The 23,239-nt window shown below is 42.6% G+C and overlaps 1 long non-coding RNA gene across 2 annotated transcripts; it reads left to right on the forward strand.

The window, feature by feature from the left end:
* The first annotated feature begins 4,254 nt into the window (after positions 1-4,254).
* LOC112547632 (uncharacterized) lies at positions 4,255-18,934 on the forward strand. Of its 2 annotated transcripts, none has more exons than XR_012901948.1 (3): positions 4,255-5,594; positions 13,867-13,986; positions 16,586-18,934. It is a non-coding gene; the product is annotated as an uncharacterized LOC112547632 (long non-coding RNA). The 2 variants fall into 2 exon arrangements; XR_012901947.1 differs by having other exon boundaries at positions 4,256-5,594; positions 13,870-13,986.
* The last annotated feature ends 4,305 nt before the right edge of the window (positions 18,935-23,239 follow it).

Consider the following 23,239-nt stretch of genomic DNA (forward strand, 5'->3'; position numbering starts at 1 on the left):
AGGTGGGACCTCCGCTGGTCAGGGGGAGGAGGTAGGAAGCAACTCAGGCTGGGGAGCAGGAAAAGCCCTGGTGGGCTCAGTGCGTTTTGGGGAAAATTCCCCACTGAGCTAGTGGTGGGAACCACCCACCACTGATAGGGCCATGAATTGGGGCCCGGTGGAGAGGGCGGGCCCCGCTACCCCCTTTTCCCAGACCCCGGATTAAGTGTGGATACTATAAAGGACTAGGCCACAGGGCCTGTGTTTAAAGGACTAGGCCCCAGGGCCTGTGTTTAAAGGGACTCGACCCCAGGTCCGAGCCGGGTGTGGTAAGACACCCCATCACACCCCATTTTTCACAAGATCCTTATGCTCCTCCTGGAGAGGCATAAGGATCTTGTGGAAAATGGGGTTTTTGTGCAAAAAAACCCCGCCCACACTACTTTTTTCCCACAAAAACCCTTTGTACAAAAAAATGGCTTGTATAAATTATGCAAATGAGGTGCAGTGATACGCTAATCCACACCTCATTTGCATACCAGCAGTGTAGGCAAAGTCCCAGAGGTACACATACTTCTGATTGAGAACCACTGGTCTACAGAATGCTATAGCACACCAATGGGCAAATATCAGCCTGTGGGCCAGATGCTGTTTTCCAGAGTTAGCCCCTGGCGGGTGCTGGGGCTGTATTTACCTGCACCTCCACAGGAATGGGTGCTTGCGCTCCTATTGGCTGTAGCTCACCATTCCCAGCCAATGAGAACTGTGGGAAATGGCAAAAAGCAGGATGTCGCTTCCCACACCTCCCATTGGCTGGGACGAGCAATTTGCAGCCAACAGGAACTGCAAGTACCCGTACCTGTGGAGGTGCATGTTAATAAATCAGCAGTGGCCTGCCAGGGCTAATCCTGGCGAACTGCCTCCATTTTATTGCCTACCCCTGCTGTAGCAGGCAGTGACTCTCAGCTGACGTCTCCCAGATAGCCCTTTATATTTCATCCATTCATCTCACCTGGACTGGAAACAAAACAGTATTTGGAATAAAAGTTTTACACCAAAATGGCCTTTTCTCCACATGCATCTCTGTAGGGAGGGTATCTTCCCAGGGCTGCTCCAAGGCTTGGATGCAGAGTTAAAACAATTCATTATTCAATAATCACTGAAAATACAGTATTGAATAGTACTGGACCTAAAAAATACCCCTGGTGGGACCCCATTAGCTATATCCCCTCAGTCTGACAATGAACATAGATAATTACGCTTTGAGTACAGTCTCTCAGCCAGTTGTACATCAACCTTATATTGATTTCCTTTAGATCCTGTTCCTAGTTTGCTGATGACACTCTCATGTGGGACTGTCAAAAGTGTTACAGAAATCAAGATACATCAGTGCACAGCTTCCCTTCCCCAGCATCTACTAGGTTACTAACTCTGTCAGAAAAGGGAATTAGAGTGATTTGTTCTTGACAAATTCATGTTGGTTATTACTCATAACCCTACTATCCTCTAGGTACTTACAAACTGATTGTTTAATAATTTGTTCTATTATCTTTCTCTGTATCAAAATTAGCCTGACTGGTCTATCATATCCCTTGTCCTCTTTGTTCCCCTTTTTAAAAATAGGTATTTTATTTGGCTTTCTCCAGTCTTCTAGGACCTCACCTGTCCTGTATGAGTCCTCAAAGGTGATCAATAAGGGTATGTCTAGACTGCGACGGAGCCATGTAAATTAGTTTACTCAGCATACTCAATGAAGCGGGGATTTAAATAATCCCCGCTTTATTAAAATAAACTTGGCCACCGCTCTGTGCCGACAGTCAGCTGATCCGGCACAGTGCGGCAGTCTAGACGCGGATCTGTCAGCTGGGGAAACCTTGCCGGCTGATCCTGTAAACCTTGTTTCACGAGGCATAAGGGATCGGTCGGCAAAGTCTTCCCCAGCTAACAGATCCGCGTCTAGACTGCCATGCTGTGCCGGATCAGCTGATCGTCGGCACAGTGCAGCGGCCATGTTTGTTTTAATAAAGCGAGGATTATTTAAATCCCCACTTCATTGTATGCTGGGTAAACTAGTTTACATGGCTCCGCTGATGGAGCCATGTAGTCTAGACATACCCTAACAGTTCTGAGATTGCTTCAGCTCGTTCCTTAAATGTATGAGGGTGAATTGAATCAAGTCCTCCTGTCTTAAATACATCAAAATTATCAAAATAATTTTTAAATGCTCTTTCCATATTTGGGCCTGTGTTCCTTCCCCCTTGTTAGTTAACACAAATAATATTACCATCTGGTCCAAAATGACCTTTTTACTGATGACTGAAGCTAAATAGACATTAAATGCCTATGCCTTCTTGAGGTTGTCCATTATTAGCTCTCCTTCCTTACTAAGTAGAGAATCTACAACAGTGTTTCTTAAACTTTTAAAGACTGAGGAACACCAAAATAATTTTTTTTATGAGGAACACTAAAGATTTTTTTGTTGAGCCAAAAAAAAGGGGGGGGGAGTCAGAGCAATGGCCTTTAAGGACGGCCATTTCGAACTCTGTTGTTCTCCGTGGCACACCTCTGACTGCCTCGTGGCACACCGGTGTTCTACGGAACACAGTTTAAGAAACACTGATCTACAAGTTCCCTCATCTTTCTCTTGTTCCTAATGTATTTATAGAATACCTTGTTATTGCCTCTTATTGCTTTCCATATCCCCAGCTAAATGTAACTTATTTTGTGCTTTAGCCTTTCACATTTTGTCACTATGTGCCTGTATGCTTCATTTTGAACTCCTCTTTAGCAATTCATCCATGTTTCCACTTTTTATAGGATTTCTTTTTGATTTTCAGTTCACTAAAGAGCTCTGGATGGAGTCATATTGACCTCTTATTATTCTTCCTATTTTTGGTTGCATTAGTATAGCGATCAGTTGTGCCTTTTAATATTGTCTCTTTGAGAAACCACCAGCTCTTCTGAAGCCCCTTTCCTCTTAGATATTCTTCCCATGGAATCTTGCCTGCTAAATTTCTGAGTTTCCTAGTTTGCTTTTTTGAACTCCCTTTTCCCATCCTACTGCTCTCATGCCTTCCTTTCCTTAGAACATGAAATTGATCATCTCATCACACAAATTGCCTTTGGCCTTCAGTTTCTCCTGTTAATCAGAATCAAGTCTATAATAGCTGTTCCCTTGGTTTTTTCTTTCACCTTCTGAAACAAAAAGTTGTCCCCAGTATATTCCAAGATCTTACTGAACATTTTCATGTGTTTTGCCATTTACATTTTCCAACAGATATCTAAATAGTAAAACCTCCCCATTGCTACCAGGTCCTGTAATTTGGATACTTCTGTTGTTTGTTCTAGAAATGCCTTTTCTGCCTCCTTCCCCTAAATTGATATTTTTAATAGTAGACTCCTATCATCACATTTCCAATTTTTCTTCCTTTTATCATGACCCAGAGATTTTCAACTGGATTACCTCCCATCTCCTTCTGAACCTCAGAACAAGTATATATACGAAGTATAATACAGGATTTCACCGCAATCTTTGTCTTGCTGATATAGATGGACTATTGGTGTGTTCCTAATGTATAGCTATGTCTGTTCCTGTAAACATACAGGAATGGAATGGTAGTAAAACAAAGGAGACTGTGTGCATCCTTCAGTTTAAACCCTGTATAGACTCAATCAGTTTGCTATTCTATTTTCACTAACTTGAAACTTATATTACCATGAATTTCATGAGCTTACTAACGTGACTGTCATCTTTTTTGCATGAGAATGATCATCACGTTTTCCATTTAAGAACTTGATATTCTTGACAAACGTATCTAAATTCTATAAAGAGAGTTGACAGTTTGTAGGTATGGGGCTTTTTTCTTTTTTCTATTATTGTCTCGCTTTAATAGAAATGCTAATGGGAAAAACATGAAGGACAGCATAATCATGGTATTGCTCTAGTAGTTCTGTAGTTAAGTTTTCCTCAGAGCTTTAATTATAAACTACTTATTTCAGCAGTTTAACTTTATAAACTCTCAGAAAAACACACTGACTACGTCTACACTGGCACCCTTTTCCGGAAATGCTTAAAACGGAACAATTTTTCGTTATAAGTATTTCCAGAAAAAGCACGTCTACATTGGCAGGATGCTTTTCCAGAAAAGCGTCCGTGGCCAATGTAGACGCGCTTTTCCGCAAAAAAGCCCCGATCATCATTTTCGCGATTGGGGCTTTTTTGCGGAAAAGACTACTGTGCTGTGCTGTCCGGAACAGTTTTTCCGGAAAGGACTTTTGCCTGAACGGGAGCAGCATTGTTTTTCCGGAAAAACACTGACAATTTTACAGTAGATTGTCATTGCTTTTTCGGAAAAGCAAGCGGCCAGTATAGACAGCTGGCAAGTTATTCCGGAAAAGCAGCTGCTTTTCCGGAATAAGTGGCCCAGTGTAGACACAGCCACTGTGTGGTACATTCATTCCATTTGTAGATGCAAATTGAGCCTTTTTTAGCCAGGGGATCATAATGAAGTTGCCACCCAAGGATGGGAGGCTGCATGTGGTGGACCGGAAGGAAATGAAAGACTAAGAGAAGAATTGACTTCATCTACTTAAGGAAGATGACTACAAGACTATCATTGTCCCTTGGAGAAGTAGATGAAATTAAATAAAATGCAGTAAGAATGTGTTGGAGCGTGTTAAGCAAATGCCAATATAATTTGATTGAATAGAGGAATAATTGTTGAGTATGTGAACAAAACTACAAAAGTCTGTGTGCAGTTGGGGAGAGTGAAGAGTGTTCAGGGAGTACATCTCCTAGTCAGCATGTATGAAGTCAGCATTGTGCTGTGTGGGGGCACAGAGTGGGAATATGCCATAAGAAAAAACAAAACCTTGAAAGAGCACCAGCTAGGAAACTCCTTTGTTAGGCGTAGTTCTCCATATTCTAGAAACATGATTATGCATTCTAAGGCACTGATTCAGGGAAGCGTTCCTATTCAAGAAGGGTATGTAAGCAAATTCTTAAATCCATTGGAATCAATGAGACTTAAGTATATGGCTAAATAATTTTTTAGGAAAATTGGCATACACTTATGTACTTTCCTGAAATGGGAGCCAGAGGAAGGCAAAGATAATTTTTGTTAAACTTCTTAGGAAATTAATGTATGGCCTGAGCACATCAGCAGAGAAATACCTGAACAGCACCCTGTAAACTCACCAAGATTGTAAAGCATAAATCCAATGATTAATAATAGTCCTCTGTTCCAAGAAGAATGCAGGGAGCTAGATCTATAAAGTCTCAAAGACCTCATTAGAAACTTGTAATCCTTTGTTTATATACTGCTGTAGGATTTACTCTGACAGTTCTGCTTCGGGAGGCACTGCTGCTTGTCCTCAGCGGGTGGGGGAGGACCTGAAGGATGGTGTTTCAGTGCTTGTGACAGATTGTGTAATGACTCTTTTTCAAAAGAGGAGGAATGAAAGGCATGGGCTTGGTGGAGGAAGGAAAATATGTATCATTTTACAGGAACATTTGTTTGCAGCAGCTCGGAAGTAGGATTGACAACTGCTCTCAGTTTCTTTTCAACTCGCTGCTCTAACCACAGTCTCACAATAAACAAAGGATTCTAGAAAAGGTAAGCCTTCCCTTAAGGGCTGTTCTCTTTGTTCCCTAACCTAGACTTCAAGAGCTAAGTTTGGATCCAAATGTGGAACCCTTGGTCTCTGACATTCCAGGGTGATTGGATCCCTACCAACCTTTGCAGCTCAGACCCATCTCTGCAGGTAGCATGGCAGCTGCTTTTGCTGGTCTCTTGCTGTGCAAAACTCAATACCATGTCTTGCAATGAGGGGGAAAAAATCAATCAAACAACTTTAAAACAATTCTAATGAAGATTCATGAGGCAAATTGTATGGCTTGTTAGAAAAGAAAATAAGAAATTCTGCACACACCAACTTGTTAGGGTATTAGCCAACTCACACAAATAAAACATCTTTTGTATTAATTTAAGATGAAATATTATTTACCTTTATGAACACAGCAGGGCATCTTGTTTTTCCCCAACTTTTGAAATGTGCTTCTGTGCTCTCAATATTTTCTCTTATTGCTTGCCCTAGAAGTGGATAGTATGCTATAGTCTTGCTGCTCACTGCTTCCTCTTGAAAGAGTGTGAGTGGGGAAAGAGTGAATTGGAGGTCTGTTCTAATTCTAACCCTGCCTTTCCTTTTGAACACTGCTTTTTACACTCAGGGTATGTCCACATTGCAATGAGGAGGTGAGACAGCAGGTAATGTATACATATCCAACTTTGATCTGCCTAGATCAAAGATAGCTCAAGTATCAATAGCAGTGTAGCTGGAGTAGCATGGATCATGGCATGGGCTAGGCTCTTGAATACAATCCTACTCAGGATTTTAAGTATATATTTAATCAGCTAGCTTATGCTTTTGCAGCTGCACCACTATTGTTATTCAAACTACTTTTGATCTAGCTAGATCAAAGCTAGCTTGGATAATTCTACGCAAGGGACAATCTCACTTTCTAATTAGAGTGTAGATCAGGCCTGGGCAAGATGCAGCCCAGGGCTGGATCCAGACCACCTAACACTTTGATCCAACCCGTGGACGGCATCTGACTGCTTTCTATTTATACCCTGCAGCTGGGGCTATTCAATTTCCAGGTGGTGGCTCAGGAAGCAGGGGCTGAAGCCGCAAGCCCTTTAAATAGCTACAGCAACCCCAGGTAGCTACCAAGCAACATGGTAGCGGGGGGGGGAGGAGAAGGGAGGGAGGAGGAGCTCTTTGCTTCATTTTTAATTCAAAGCCTCCAGCCCCAGACAACTCTGGGGGGAGGCTAGTCCCCAGCCCTGCCCCTTTTGCCCAGGCCCCAGCTTCTTCCAGGAATGGTGCCACCCCATGACCATGTACCAAAATTCATTAAGTGGCCCCTCCCTCCAAAAATTATTGACCAGCCCTAGTGTAGACATACCCTTAAAGTGAAATTGGCTATCAATGGCACTTTACTTGAAAGTTAGCCTAAGTCTTTTGGCTCTTAACTTTTTGTATCAAAAGTTTGTTGTCCCTGTAGCCATCCAGTGGCCTGGGCCTCTGAGGAGCTTGGAGCTCCTGGTAGGTGCTAAGCCCCCTTCATTCTATATTAAGACACATTCAGTCCCTCTGAGAATTGGCACCACTAGGTCAGGCAAGCAGAAAGCAACTTTTTCCAAATGGGAGCTGTTCTTTGCCCAGACTACTGGACACGGTGGCTTTTACCAGCTATATGTCTCTGTGGGTATGTCTACACTACCCCGCTAGTGCGAACTAGCGGGGTAATGTATGCATACCGAACGTGCAAATGAAGCCCGGGATTTGAATTTCCCGGGCTTTATTTGCATAAGCCGGCCGGCGCCATTTTTAAATGCCGGCTTGTTCGAACCCCGTGCCGCGCGGCTACATGCGGCACGGGCTAGATAGTTCGGACTAGCAAGCTATTCCGAACTATCTAGCCCGTGCCGCGTGTAGCCACGCGGCACGGGGTTCGAACAAGCCGGCATTTAAAAATGGCCCCGGCCGGCTTATGCAAATAAAGCCCGGGAAATTCAAATCCCGGGCTTCATTTGCACGTTCGGTATGCATACATTACCCCGCTAGTTCGCACTAGCGGGGTAGTGTAGACATACCCTGTGAGTTGCATATGAGGTGCCTAACAAGTGTAAAGTCATCCACAAGGTTACATTGTGTGGGCTGCAACTGATAACCTGCTGCTGTAATTTATTTCTGCTGTGCACTATGTGTCCTGTCCATGGTACTTACATTTACCTAATCTTAGCTATTAAATGACAGTAGGCATCACTTATCGGAACTTTTTTAGAAGGTTAAATGTAAATGGCAATTTGGGGCAACGTTTATAGATCATCTACAGCTGTTTTCAATCTCTCTTGCCCCCTTGGGAAATGCACTTTAATTTTTATCTCTTAAAAGACTTTTATTTTGGTGCAGGCATAGGTTTTTTTTTACCCTATTTTGTTGTACTCTGCTATTCCTTAAGCCCACGTTTCTCAACTGTGGGTCCCGACCCCTTGGGGGGGGTCACGAGCAACTTATGGGGGGGGTCACGGTATCAAAAATTTTGAGAACCCCAGTCTTAAGCCTTTATAATAATTGAACAGCTTGGTTAGAATGGTAAAGAAATAAACTTAAGTCAAACATTTCAAACTTGAGTGTCATGGACCTTGGATACGTTGCCATTTCTGAGGCTCATTTCCACTCCCACAAATGCACTCTTTTCAAGCAACAGACCTGTGCCTCCATTTCTCTTTCAGATGGGAATCTCCATCCATTCCCTCAGGCTCCATATTATATCCCTCTGGTTACCAACTCTGATGTCCAGCAAGCCCAATGAGCTTTAGACTTGAAATTATTTCCCTGTGGGAGCCTGCGGACAGTAATAGTATGCAATGACACAAAAGCAGCATCTTCAAAACAAAGTATGATTTATTTGTCAAAAGGATCACAGCACTTAAGCAAAATGGATTTAAAACAAAGAGATCTATATTCATACTGTCTTACTTACGATTTGAAGGGAATGCCAACTGTAGGAAGACAATTAACCTTAGTAACCCTATTCTCTTGTGGATTAAATTGTAAGTTGATTGCTGCAGACCCTGATTCTCAAACAGACTTTGTGTCTTCTTGTGTACCTGGAGGGAGGCAGGTAGCAGGGATATTCCCCAGTTTTCAGCTTCTCCATTGTTTCTGCAAGCTCTGTCAACCCCTTTGGAGCTAAACACATAGCAAATAATCCATTTTACACAAACACACAGAGCCATGCTTAACATTTGTAAAAAACTGCAAATATTTTTTTGGTTTGTTAACAATCTGTTCCATCTTGTACTTAGCTGAGGTGCTGGGGGTACATTTCCCAGCCTTGAAGAAGAAAAGCTCTGTGTAGCTCCAAAGCTTGTTTCTTTCAGCAAAAGAAGTTGGTCCAATAAAAGATATTACCTCACCCACAGTACGTATCTAACATTAGGCACCCAAATCCATATTTAGGCATCTAAATGAAAATGGCTTGATTCTCAGAGACACTAAGCACTATCATTCATAGTGTGTCACATTCTCAGATGCTGTAAATCAACAAAAATCAATGAAGCTTCATTTGCTTTACGTCAATTGAAGATCTGACACCATTGTTTTTAGAGGAGTTGCAGGTGCTTGGACCTTCTGAAAATCAGGTGCCTTTCAGTTAGTGGGTATAGCTTTAGGCATCCAAGTTTGAAGAGTCAGGCCTTATAGCATCCCTGATTTCAATCAACCATGGTGTATAAAACTTTTATGGTAACTATAGTGATGTGGCCTGAGAAGGGATAGCTGGGAGTGGTCTGCCTCACCAGCTGAAGGCAAAAAGTTAACAATAATTGCAACTAACAGGGACAGTAGTAGAAAAAAAGTCAGCACTTGATAGGAAAGAAAGGCATTCAAAGAAGAAACAAACCATCTAGTGACATGTATATTCAGTGGAGCTTTTTAACAGTGCACTTACCAGCCCAGTCCATTTAACATGGGAGTCCCTGGAAACAATGCCACAGACTTGAGTTGATTAAAGGCTGAGCTTTAAGGAATACACATATCCAATATGTTAAATTTCCTGGTGCTTCTATCCAGAATGAGAATTGCTACCTCTCCTATGTGAAGTGGCAGGGTTTCTCCCCCTTATCTTTAAGGCTCTGGAGGGAAGAGTCCTTAGAACAAAGTGGTGGGTTGGGAAACAACCATCCCTGATGGCTGGAGAAATCCAAGGCTGGAGAGCAAAAGTAATGGTAGCAGTCTTTTCCCACCACCAGCTGAATGTTGCTGATGGATGTTGCTGATACCCTCTGAACTCTCTTGGCTCCTGCAAACTAAATTTTTAACTGCAAAGCCACTGGGCAAGAAATCAGGTAAACCACATTGGATAATATTTAACTTTCATACCAACTTTGCTGAGGGCATAAGAGACCCAGTTTAATCTGCAAAATATTAAATCCAGTGCTCTAGTACAGAGTTAGTCAAAGTGGTCCATGAAACCACTCTGAGAAACCTGCTTACTGGCTGCTCCAGTGGCTACGTCTAGACTGGCATGGTTTTCCACAAATGCTTGTAATGGAAAAGTTTTCCGTTCAAAGCATTTGCGGAAAAGAGCATCTAGATTGGCACAGACGCTTTTCCACAAAAGCACTTTTTGCGGAAAAGCGTCCGTGTCAATCTAGATGCGCTTTTCCGCAAAAAAGCCCCGATCGCCATTTTTGCGATAGGGGCTTTTTTGCGCAAAATAAATCTGAGCTGTCTACACTGACCCTTTTGTGCAAAAGCTTTGTGCAAAAGGACTTTTGCCCGAATGGGAGCAGCATAGTATTTCCTCAAGAAGCACTGATTTCAGACAGTAGGAAGTCAGTGTTCTTGTGGAAATTCAAGCGGCCAGTGTAGACAGCTGGCAAGTTTTTCCGCAAAAGCAGCTGTTTTTGTAGAAAAACTTGCCAGTCTAGGCACAGCCAGTGTGTTTACTTACTGGCCCCACATCCATGGAGCCTCTCAGCTCCCATTGGCTGCGATTCATCCTTTGCAGCCAAGTGGAGCCTTGGGAAGTGGCGTGGGGTAGGTTGCCGCTGCTCGCGTCTCCCCTTGATAACAAATGGTGAACCAGAGCCAATGGGATCTGCAAGGCCGTGGAGCCAATAAACAAACACACTGGAGCGGCCAGGGAGCAGGTTCTTCAGAGCGGTTTCGTGGACCACTTTGAGAAACACTGCTCTAGCATTATTGCACTTACCACACTTCTAGGGTATGTCTACACTACCCCGCTAGTTCGAACTAGCAGGGTAATGTAGGCATACCGCACTTGCTAATGAAGCCCGGGATTTGAATTTCCCGGGCTTCATTAGCATAAGCGGGGAGCCGCCATTTTTAAATCCCCGCTGCTTCGAACCCCATGTAGCGCGGCTACACGGGGCTTGAACTAGGTAGTTCGGACTAGGGTCCTATTCCGAGCTACCGTTACTACTTCATTAGCATAAGCGGGGATTTAAAAATGGCGGCTCTCCGCTTATGCTAATGAAGCCCGGGAAATTCAAATCCCGGGCTTCACTAGCAAGTGCGGTATGCCTACATTACCCTCCTAGTTCGAACTAGGAGGGTAGTGTAGACATACCTCTAGTTATTTTCTCTAGGCAAGTTGGAGCATAATTTTTGTCTGAGAATCATAGAATCGGAAGGCTGGAAGGGACTTGAGAGTTTATGTAGTCCAATCCCCTGCACTCATGGCAGAACTAAGTGTTATCTAGACCATCCCTGACAGATGCTTGTATAGTTTGTTCCAAAAATCTCAAGTGATGGAGAGGCCACAACTTCCTTAGCCAATTTATTGCAGCGCTTAATCCCCCTGCCAGTTAGAAAGTTTTCCCTAGTGTCCAGCCTAAACCTTTCTTGCTGCAATTTAAAAACATTGCTTCTATCTTCAGAGGTTAAGAAGAACAATTTTTCTCTTTGTATCACTTTTTTATGTACTTGAAAACTGTTATGTTCCCCCCTCAGTCCTCTCTTCGACAGACACAGGAGTTTCAATCTTCCATTCTAGGTTATGTTTTCTAGACCTTCAATCATTTTTGGTTTCTTCTCTGGATTTTCTCCAGTTCATCTGCATGTTTTCTGTAATGTGACACCCAGAACTGGACAGAGTACTCCAGTTGAGTCCTAATCAACGTGGAGCGGAGAAGAATTACTTCTTCTGGCTTGCTGACAATACTTCTGCAAATGCATGCCAATGAATTGTTATCACAACATACCTGAAAAAAAAAATATGGTTATTGCAAGTTAATTAACTTTTTATCTTAAAATATGAATGTTTGTTTCCGTTGGAGAGGTCACAACAGCGTTCCAGTTTAATTTCACGCAAGAAAGCATTAAGGAAAAACATCAAAACATGCTCCCTTTAAATAGGAAGTTGTACCAGTTATTAACTCAAGAAGAACCCAGAAGGAAAGGTGGGGAGAGATGCACAGATGTGGCTTTAAACCACTTTTGCAGTCTCTCAGTCCTGAAGTTGTCTTGGAGCCACTAGAGCTGCAGATGCTCTAGATGTGTGAGAAACCTGAAGACCTGAAACAGGCCTCGTGGCTAGAGGTGAGAGACGGCATAGAGACAGTGGCATGAGACAGTGGCCTCTCAGAGAGGCCATTGTGGCTAGTGACAGTGGCACAGCAAGAGAATGCAGGAGCAGTGAGAAAGTTTTTCTTCACAGAAGCCACTCTGCACTTAGCCCTAGGGGCTGGACCTGGAACTGTTCACGTGCACCCCTGGGCTATGGAACTTCGCCAACCACTGACATGCTAAGTGGGGTGCACCAAAGAGGAAAGGGGGGAAGTGAAGTAACACAGGGATATTTGTCCATCTGCTGTTCATATTTGTAGGTGGGGAAACTGAGGCAAAGGACTCCTGCCCAAGGTATTGTGTGTGTGGGGATGTTTTACATACTCTCTGAATGCAAATCAACAGATGGCTGATTTATTGGTGTCGTGTTTTCCCAAATGCTGTGGTTCACCGCTCCCACCCCCAGGCTTAATAAAGTTTTCTTTGTTTTCCCAAAGTGCTAAGCCTGTGTACAGGGTAAGTATTGCCTGTTAAGGGATCCCGGGGAAGGTATTTCATTTTTTCCAGGTTTTTGGGTTGGAACTCAAGCTAGTGGTATTTGTTAGTTTAAGAGGAAGCCCTTGATATTTGAACCTACCCCTTTTTGCTTCTGACAACACCTGGCAGAAGGGTTATGAATGCCAACTTTTCTGCACAATACAACAAAATGGCATGCCTGGAGAGACACTCCGGACTAAGGAAAATGTTTGCAGACTGGAACTGAGTTACTACAAAGGGGAGAAAAAAAGAGATCCCTCTACAGATACTGAGCCAAAAAGATAAGTCTATAAACCTTTAAAACACTCCTCAGAAGTAAAATGGATTCAGTCTGCTAGGCTCAATACCATGTACTTATTCAAATACATTACCAGGTAAGCATTTGTTTCATTGCTTCCACAGTGAATTCAGCTAGCGTCAGTGACAGGAATGAATGAGCACACAGCAATTTCAGAGAGAATTCTAGTTTTTGAGTCAACAGATTGCAGTGGTTCTACTTCATCCATCAAAAAGGGAAGAAAGAAGAGTCTGGCAGCCAGGCAGGAAGGAATAAAAGTCAAAAGCGTAATGTTCCAGCTATTTTAGGAGCCATTTACACTATGAAATTGACTGCTTTTAAGAACAGCTATTGAGCCCATTTGGGGAACAGCTGTGTTATGGTAAAACACAAGGGCTGTGTCTAGGCCTGTGTGGGTGCACTAGTGTGGGAGGTAGAGAGAAGGAGGATTTCCCTTGGCTCTCCCTTAAAGCCATAGTCCCAGGCCTTGAGTCGAGTCTGGGAGAGTCTAGTTCTGGAGCCAGCTCTAGAAATCCCTAAGTAAAGAAGAAACCACCAGTCTGTGAGCTGCACAGTGCAGGCAGAAAGTACATAGAGCAACCTGTTTAAAATGTGCGCTGCAGTAGTCCCCTTGGTCGTGTGCAAATCTCCCCCAGTACTCCTGGATGCATTATGCCTCCCTGAGGCAAAATGAGTTTGGTAGTTGCCATGAGTGCTAAGTACCACCTTGCATCCCTGCGGCCCCCAATGCCCCAAATTATGTATGGCCATGTTTTCATACCCGGCATTTAACTTTCCATTAAAAGTCTCTTTATTTAACAGAAAACTGCAAAAATTAGGCATAATCCCTTAGCTAGTCTTGCTAAATAAGACTATGGATCATAAAAATGAATTTGAGCCCGGTATTTAGAAATACCTGCCATTGTTTAAGTATCTCTATTCAGGGACTGGGATCTGATGCTATGTCTCAGCAGGGGCTGCCATTTTCCTGATGATTCAGATGGGACCTCCTGCCGAGAAGTAAATTGAGAATAAGGAAATGCAGCTCATCATGGGTTGCTATGAAAAGAGACCAGCAAAGTCATTGCAAGGTAAGTTCTTTTCCTTTAAAAAGAGCTTGTTCACATCTCTAGCTTAACTACAGAAGCTTTCATGTCAAACCTGACATGTATAAAATATTTCACTGTATGTATCTGTCAGTATTCATGTGGTGCACCTAAGCAATCTTTATTATTCCTAATAATTCTGTGTCTTTAATTTGTTATACAGCTACTGTTCATCTCCTATTATCACCCAAGGAACACTCTTTATCATATTGTTGACAATTTCTGAAAATATGTATTAAAAATAATTTGGGTTAATACTATAGAAAGGTTAGAACTGAGTGGTTTTCATAGTCAGTGATTCTTTTGTGCTTATATTTGTGGCAATTGCTTGCACTAATTGTGCCTTTGCACATGATCATTATCTACTCACTTGTGTGTGCAAAGGTCCTGCTTGAACAATTTTGGTAGTAGTGGGTGCAGAAAGGCATTCAAAAATACACAGAACTCTGACCTTAGTTTATGAAACTTTGGGACTGAAAATTTGCTATACAGAAATTGCATTCCATCTGTGTATAAGTCTAAACATGAGACTTTTGAAATGGCAGCCAGGAAGCTGAAATTATGCTGAAAATATTCTTTATTGTATTTAGGATTATAAATACTTGTTCATTCTTTTAGTATATTAGTCACAGTGTCTAGTATACCATTAGATCAGAGATATAATTTCAATATTTCCTTTCGATGCTGAAATCCAAAACACACAAAGCATTATGTGATCTTAGGAGAATCAGCAAGTGGAAGAAAAGAGATGGATAAAAGAGATGGGTAAGAAAGAGGCAGAGCAGAGCAGTCTAGTTCTTCTGTCCAAAGCCAGTGAAATGAAGGAAATAAACAGCATAAGTGATGAAAAATAACATAGATTTAAAAAATTGTTTAGTTAATAATGAAGTGTTTGTACAGGTAAGGATTTTAATAGGATTATTAAATTAATATTAACCTTTTCAGTTAAAGTGTTCTGTGGCTTTCTTGTACCATGATTCTTTCTGAGTGAATAATGAGATGAAGAAAGCACCTGGAGTCTTCATAGCAACAAAGCTAGGTTTAAATAACATGGGATTGCTTGCTATGGATTGAATTATTTGTAGCATTCATTTTTGTATCTCACATATCTATCCATAATGGCCTTGGAGGAACAGGGGAGTACAATTCCCTGGATATGATGATACTTTCAATTTCACATGCAAAAAACTACTTAGTTTATGTAAAATGTTTGGTTTAATAAATTCAAGACAAAGGCATAGGCTTGTCACTTTATTTTGCTAGTTGCCCCACAGATGGTTGTTCCTGGGTTAGGTACAAATTCTGTCCTGATTTATAATTATATAAATTTGGAATAATTCCATTGAAATTAGTGGAATTACTCTGACTTTACACCAGTGTACCCGAGAACAGAATTTTGGCCCTTAATTTTTTTCTACACTAGGATAACTATCAATCGCTGACATCCATTTTCAACAACTAGCAATTTTCTTAATATAGGCATGTCTTCAGAATAGAGCTGGCTGAACACACACACACACACACACACACACACACACACACACACACACACACACACACATTTCTTCTCCAGAAGTAGTCACATTTTGGTGAAAGATAAAAAAGTGGAAACATTTCAGCCAAAAATTGAAATATTTTTGTTTGGAAATGCTGCTGTAATTGCCTCATAGGAGTTGTAGTTCATCTACCTCATTCTTCTCTATAGACGGGGCTCCTCGTTGGACTACATCTCTTATGATAAGTCTGCCATTCTCCCATCTTGGAGAGGAGCACCATGAAAGTATGGTACGCTGCAGCTGGGGGTGTACTTCCAAGCTCAAGAAGATAGACCAACTAGCTTCACTTGGCAGTCCTGTGCTCAAGTGGCTAGTCCTGGCTACACTGCTATTTTTAGAGCACTAGCTTGAGCACGGCTAAGACATGTCTGTGTACCTGAGCTGGGAAGCACACTCCCAGCTCAGGTAGCGGATGGACCAACAGAGGAGAAATGGTGACAAAAGACAACAGAACTCCAACTCCTTCAGTACTGAAGGTAGCATATCCATACTGAAATATTTTGATTTTCAGTTAAAAACCGACAAAGCTTTGTGTTTTCAAGTGGTTGAGTTTTGACAAAAAAATTTGAAAATTTCTACAGAAAGTAGATGCTTTGCAGAACATTTTGTTTAATTGCACATCCAGTTTTCATCTGAAAAAGAAGCAATGGGATGAACAGTTTTTCGACCAACCCTAATTCAGAACAGAATTTCAAATGCCTCTCAACCAAACGACTACTGTATCTAGACATTGATAATAATTTCAGGGTGAGCATAAGGCATTTCACATTTTGGGTCATGGCCACCAAGTGCATGATAAAAATGTTATAACGGTCATGTTGATTGTTTACTTACCTCCATTAACAGTGAATTGATTGTGCTGTCTGTTGTTGGACTTTGGCTTGTTCATTTTGCTATACATTTGGTCTAGTTGATTTGTAATCCTGAAGATTAGCAATCCCATAATACTCAAGATTACAAATCAATTGAACAGAAATTATTATCTGTAGCTCCTATTTTTTTTATTTGTTTTCTCTTCCACTTTTAAGCAGGTGAGCATGTCTGGAAAACAAGTTAGCTGAATTAGGTGGAAGAACATACAAGTTCTCACCAAAGAAGAAACTAGAAAGGGGCTGTTCTCCATTCAGGAAGATTTATAAAATGAACAGGTATAGTAGTTGAGGAGAGGAAAGAAAGGAGTTAACAACAAGAACACTGATTAAGAAGTCTGAGGAAAAAAGTAAAATGACAATATCAATTGATGGAGACTGGAGTACCTCCTCCCCCCCTCCCCCCGTTTTTTTCTAACTAGTTTTACTTTTGAGATCTTTGGTAATACAAACACATTACATCCTCCTCCTTGGAAGAGTCTGCTTAATTTTGCTGAGAATTTCTACCAGCTTTCAAATTTTCTCACAAACCTCCAGAACTGCATACAGCAAGATCTTTAGTCTTCAAATATTTCCCCCCAAAGAATATAACATCTTCTTCTCAGAACAGCATTCAGGACAGCATTCAACACTTTGTGTGACAGCATCTCTTTGGACATTGAGAAATCGTTTATTTCTGGACTTATATGGTATCGATAGCTCTCAAGACAGTATAAAAGCATTAAAATCATATAAAGTTTAAATCTTATCTGCAACCCAGCCATTTGTAAAAGCTCTCTTTTAACAAAGATGCTTGAAGAAATCGGAATAGAAATTTAAATACAAATAATTTACTCTCTAATCTTCCCATTTACGTTTTTTTTCACACAATAAAGTTAAATGACTCAAACATGATTTTAAATTCAGATATATTTCTTTGCACTGCCTACTTCAGTCTTTTTTCCCCAACCCACCTCAGTTCTCTCAGGCTATGTCTACACTATGGGGCTTTATCGGAAAAAGGTACGCAAATTGCACTCTGCCAAATTTTCCAACAGTTTTTTAGAGGAGGCTTTTCCAAAATTTGGCCCATCTAGCCCTTTTTCTTCGTGGAAGGAGAGGAAGACAGGGCTTCTGAAAGAGCATGTCTGCTCTTCCACAAAAAAAGTGGAAGAGCAAATGCATTCCCCTAGTCTAGACATAGCTTATGGCTCTGACATTTCTAACAACATTACCTCCTATCTAAGCATAGATGCATGTGATGAGTGATTGAAAGGGAACTTGTGAAGAGAAACCCTCACTGCCAGTGCTACCCAGTGGTCAGGTGGGGGAAGGCCAGGCTTTTTTCTTTCTAGGAACTCCCCTTTTTACTGCTGTTCCTGCCTTGGAAGATCTATATATTCAGCTTTCCAGCAGAGCCAGATTAAGAAAGGGGTATTAGGGGGTATAACCTGGGCTCCAAGCTAAAGGGGGCCTCACAAAAAGATCTCTAGGCCACCAAAAGTGCAGATGTATTTGTGGGGCCCCTTTAGCCAAGGGCCCTGGGCTGCATCCATTAAAGATCCCATGTTCTGGTCCTGCCTGGTGTGGGAGTGTGGATGCGGCTCCACATGCTGCAGTTCTTTCCCTCATGGCCAATGGGAGTTGCAGGAGGTGGTGCCTGAAGGTAAGCACAGGGCAGTGGACAGAGCCACCTGCCTCCTTTCTCCCCTGGGCCTGCACCATCAAAGAGGAGCTGCCCCAGGTAAGTGCCCTGTGCCCCTACCCCCTGTCCCAGACCTTAGCTACCTCCCGCAGCCAAACTCATGCCCAAACCAGCACCCCCACCCCAAATCTCTTGTCCTGAGCCCCCTCCCACATCCTAAATCCCAGCTAGACCCCAACCCCTACCTCCTGCCCCGAGCTCCTCCTGCACTCCAAATCCCTGGGCTCCCAGCCTGGAACCTACTAGTGCATCCTAAACATCTAATCTCCAGCCCCACCCCAAAGCATGCACTGCCAGTGAGAAGTCTCACCCTTCCTACATCCTGCCTTGGGCCTCAACTCACAGCCCTCTCCCATACTCTGAACCTCTAATCTTTAGCCCCCCCAGGGGGCCCTACAAAATTTAATACTTTTGATCCAGAAATCTGATCCTGATTTCCAGCCTGCTCACATGATCAAGTCTACTTCTTTCAGAGTATATGTAAAGAGTCCAACAACATGGTAGCCTTTTGGGTTAAACAAGGATCCCAGGCATTCCCCTTAGGTCAGGTACTCATTGTCTGGAGTTTTGTGACCTTAGGACCTTTCCTCATCTAGATTCTCAGCTCTAGGAATAGGCTTTTGTAGTTGGTCCCTCCCTGGCTGTTGTTGGAGGAATCATAGAACTGGAAGGGACTTCGAGAGGTCATCGAGTCCAGCCCCCCGCCCTCAAGGCAGGACCAAGCTCCGTCTACACCATCCCTGACAGATGTCTATCTAACCTGTTCTTAAATATCTCCAGAGAGCTGAGCACCACCTCCCTTGGCAATTTATTCCAATATTTGACCATCCTGACAGGAATTTTTTCCTAATGTCCAATCTAAACCTCCCCTGCTGCACTTTAAGCCCATTACTCCTTGTCCTGTCCTCAGAAACCAAGAGGAACAAATTTTCTCCTTCCTCCTTGTGACACCCTTTTAGATATTTGAAAACCGCTATCATGTCCCCCCTTAATCTTCTTTTTTCCAAACTAAACAAGCCCAGTTCATGAAGCCTGGCTTCATAGGTCATGTTCTCTAGACCTTTAATCATTCTTGTCACTCTTCTCTGTACCCTTTCCAATTTCTCCACATCTTTCTTGAAATGTGGCACCTAGAACTGGACACAGTACTCCAGCTGAGGCCTAACTAGTCTGGGTCCATCCTCTCCAGCGGGTTCCAATCCAGGGTTCAGCTGTAAGCAGCTAAATCCTGCACCCTAGAGTGCTGAGCACCTTGGATTAGTTCCTACTAGGGTTGTCAATTATTTGCAGTTAACTCACACGACTAACTCAAAAAAATTAAGTATGTTTAATCACACTGTAAACTTTTAGAATGCCAATAGAAAAGTATTAAATATTTTGGATGTGTTTCTACATTTTGAAATATATTGATTTATAATACAGCACGGAATAAAAAGTATACAGTGCTTACTTTATATTGTTTTTTATTACAAATGTGTGTGTGTGTGTGTGTGTATATATATATATATATATATATATATACAATTCACCTCATATAGGTATGGTAATGTGATCTATTTATCATGAAAATGGAACTTACAAAAGTAAATATTTTTTGTTATATAACTTCCCTCAAAAAACCCCAAACAATGTAAAACTTTAGAGCTTAGAAATCCACTCAGACCTATTTCTTGCTCTGCCACTCGCTAAGACAAACAAATTTGTTTACATCGACCAGAGATACCGCTGCCTGCTTCTTATTTACAATGTCACCTGAAAGTGAGAATAGGAGTTTGAAAGGCACTTTTTTAGTTAGTAATGCAAGGTCGGTTTGGCTGGGAAGGGGGAACTTTCGTCAACAGGAGCTGAGGGGGTGCTGCCAGCAGAGAGGCAGCATGTGGAGCAGTGTACCAGAGTCCCATTGGCTATTTCTGGGAGTGGCATGGGGCTGGGGTGGACAGGGAGCCTGCCAGAGCCCTGCTGCACCTCTGACCAGGAGTCATAAGTGTTACACGGTGGGAGGCCACACGCCAACTGCCAGCTCCCTTCTGGAGCCAGCACCCCATATTGCTTCCTGCACAGCAAGCTCCAGCCTTGAGCCCCCCCCCAAGCCAGTACCACAAATCCCCTTTGCACCCTAATCCACTACCCCAGCCTGATCCCCTCCCAGAGCCAGCACCCCGTGCCCCCTCCTGCACCCCAAACCCCAGGCCTGAGCGCCCTCTTAGAGGAAGCACTCCAAGCCTCTTCCTACACCACCTATCCCCTTTCCCAGAGCTAGCACCCCAACTCTCTCCTGCACTCTGAACTCCCTTATGCACCTCAAACCCCTGCCCCAACCCTGCCACACTCTCAAAGCCAGCAATCCGAATGTCCTCCTGAATCCCAACTCCATGCCCTAGCCAGTGAAAGTGAGTGAGTCTGGGAGAGAGCGAGTGATAGAGTGAAGGGGGGTGGAGTGGGGCTTCAGGGAAGGGTTGGGGTCCTGGGTAAAGGGCAAGGTAGATCTTGGGTTGCTCTTAAATTCAGAAAGTGAGCTCGGGCATAAAAAGATTGTAGAGTAGCTCTTTAGAGCATCTGGCACATATATATATCTCACATTGCCAACTATGCCAGTACCATATGAATGCCTGTTCTCCTTTCAGGTAATATTGTAAACAAGAAGCAGGCAGCATCATCGTCTGCAAATTGTAACCAAGCTTGTTCGCCTGAGCAACTGGCTGAATAAGAAGTAGAACTAAGTGGACTTTAGGCACTAGTGTTTTACGTTGTTTTATTTTTTTAATTTTAATTTTATTTTTGTACATAATTCTACATTTGCACATTTGATTTTCATGATAAAGAGATTGCACAACAGTACTTGTATAAGGTGAACTGAAAAATACCGTTTCTTTTGTTTTTACAGTGCAAATATTTTCAATCCAATCTAAATATAAAATGAGCAGTGCACAATTTGTGGTCTTGTGCCATAACTGAAATCAATATATTTGAAAATGTAGAAAACACCCACATTTATTTAAATAAATGGTATTCTCTTATGGTTGAAGAGTGTAATTAATTTTGTCAATCAATTGGCAGTCCTAATTCCTACCAGTCTGATCTCTTCCCAACAAGTAAAGCTATCAGAGCTGAACATAAAGATAAAGTCTTTAATCTTTGGAGAGTCAAAGGTCCCAGCTTTGTTGGCTTGGTAAGGTCACCACAGCTGGGCTTCAAGCAGCAAGAGCTCCTGTGATGCTCCTTCCCAGTGCAGGAAGTTCACTGGTATAATCAGCCAGCTATTGAACTATTGTACTCCACTTTTAAGGTCCTCTTTCAGCCAGTTCAAGCATGGCAGGGTAGGGCTGTGTGAATTCAGAAAAACCCTTTAACCCCTTCCTTTCCAGTGTGTGTTTCCATTCTGGAAAATAGCCTTATAGAATCCTAGGGCTGGAAGAGACCTCAGGAGGTCATTGAGTCCAGGCACCTGCCTGAAGCAGGACTAACCCCAACTAAATCATCCCAGCCAGGGCTTTGTCAAGCCAGGACTTAAAAACCTCTAGGGATGGAGATTCCACTACCTCCCTAGGTAACCCATTCCAGTGCTTCACCACCCTCCTAGTGAAATAGTTTTTCCTAATATCTAACCTAGACCTCCCTCACTGTAACTTGAGACCATTGCTCCTTGTTCTTCCATCTGTCACCACTGAGAACAGCCTCACTCTATCCTCTTTGAAACCTCCCTTCAGGTAGTTGAAGGCCCCCATCATTCTTCTCTTCTGCAGACTAAACAAGGCCAAATCTTTAACCCCCCCCCCCAGGTCATGTGCTCCATCCCACTAATCATTTTGGTTGCCCTCCACTGGACCCTCTTCAAATGCTATTAGTGAAATTGCTAAAGAATTTGGTAGACAATAGTGACTTGCTATCAGGGGTGGCCCGTGAGCCTAGGAGAGCTAGGCAGTTGCCTAGGGCTCCGCTGCCCCGGGCGCCCGAAGATGATGTCACGGCTATTGACGGCCATGCAGGCAAGGGCGGCGACTGCGCCGCCCCGCCTAGGGCACCAGCTGCTGCAGCCGGCCTTGGGCCGCTCCTGCTTGCTGCCTATAAAAAGTAACAGAGAGGTAGCCATGTTAGTCTGATCTTGGTAAAACAAAAAAAGCAGTCATGTAGCACTTTAAAGACTAACAAGACAGTTTATTAAGTGATGAGCTTTCATGGGGGCAGACCTACTTCTTCATATTATATTCTGAAAGTAAATTGGCATGACCATATAGAACAAAGGAATACAATGAAGCAGTAAACAAATTATACAGTATCGAATCAGCTACATAGAATAGAAGGTGGGGGTGAGGGGATGAGGAAGAGACAAGGAAGGAGGAAATTGCGTACTGTAAGTGTCAATTAAGTGGCTAATCTGGAGTTACTACAAATATTTTTTTTTACTTGAGATATCTGAACAGATCACGTATTCAGATGTCTTTCTGTTTTTGCAGCTGCCTGCCTTAAACATCCCATCTGTGGCTTCTACTAGGTGAGCGCAGAGGCACTTCTTTGGTAAAATAGCTGTTGCAGTGATTTGACGTAAATGAATTTTTCATGCAGGCTCTTTCTGTGGGATTGCTGGTGCAATATTCACATGAAAAGCATATTCCTGGCAAAATTGCCATGATCCAAGGAAACCATCAGAGTGACTGACAATGAATGACACAGAATGAATAACAATAAGTTGGTTAAGGTAGGCTTCAATTCAAGCTTTGTGAGTGTTTAAGCTTGATCCTTGCACAATAGCTGCAGTCTCTGAGATAGATCCAAATGACAATAGTATCTGGCTGGTTCCAAAGTGAATCCCACAGCACATACATGCAGCCTTTCCTGATTTACATGGTATAATGTTGAAGCACCTGCATCATACAGGTGAGGTGTTTCAACATTATGCCTTGTAAATCAGGACAGAGTGTGGCAAATTAGAACTCACTTGTTCTACAATAACAGCTGCTCCCCAGCTTCTCCGTCACTCCAGTTTATCTACAGTAGACAACACAGGATGCTGAAATATTCATCATTAATAAGGATGTGGCGAGCAAAGGGCATTTCTCACTGTTGAAATGAAGCAAAAGGTCTAAGCATTCATCCTAATTAAAGAAGAAGTAGAATTGTGTAAGGAATGT

Source organism: Pelodiscus sinensis, chromosome 2 (assembly GCF_049634645.1).
Source record: "Pelodiscus sinensis isolate JC-2024 chromosome 2, ASM4963464v1, whole genome shotgun sequence".
Lineage (NCBI taxonomy): Eukaryota > Metazoa > Chordata > Testudines > Trionychidae > Pelodiscus > Pelodiscus sinensis.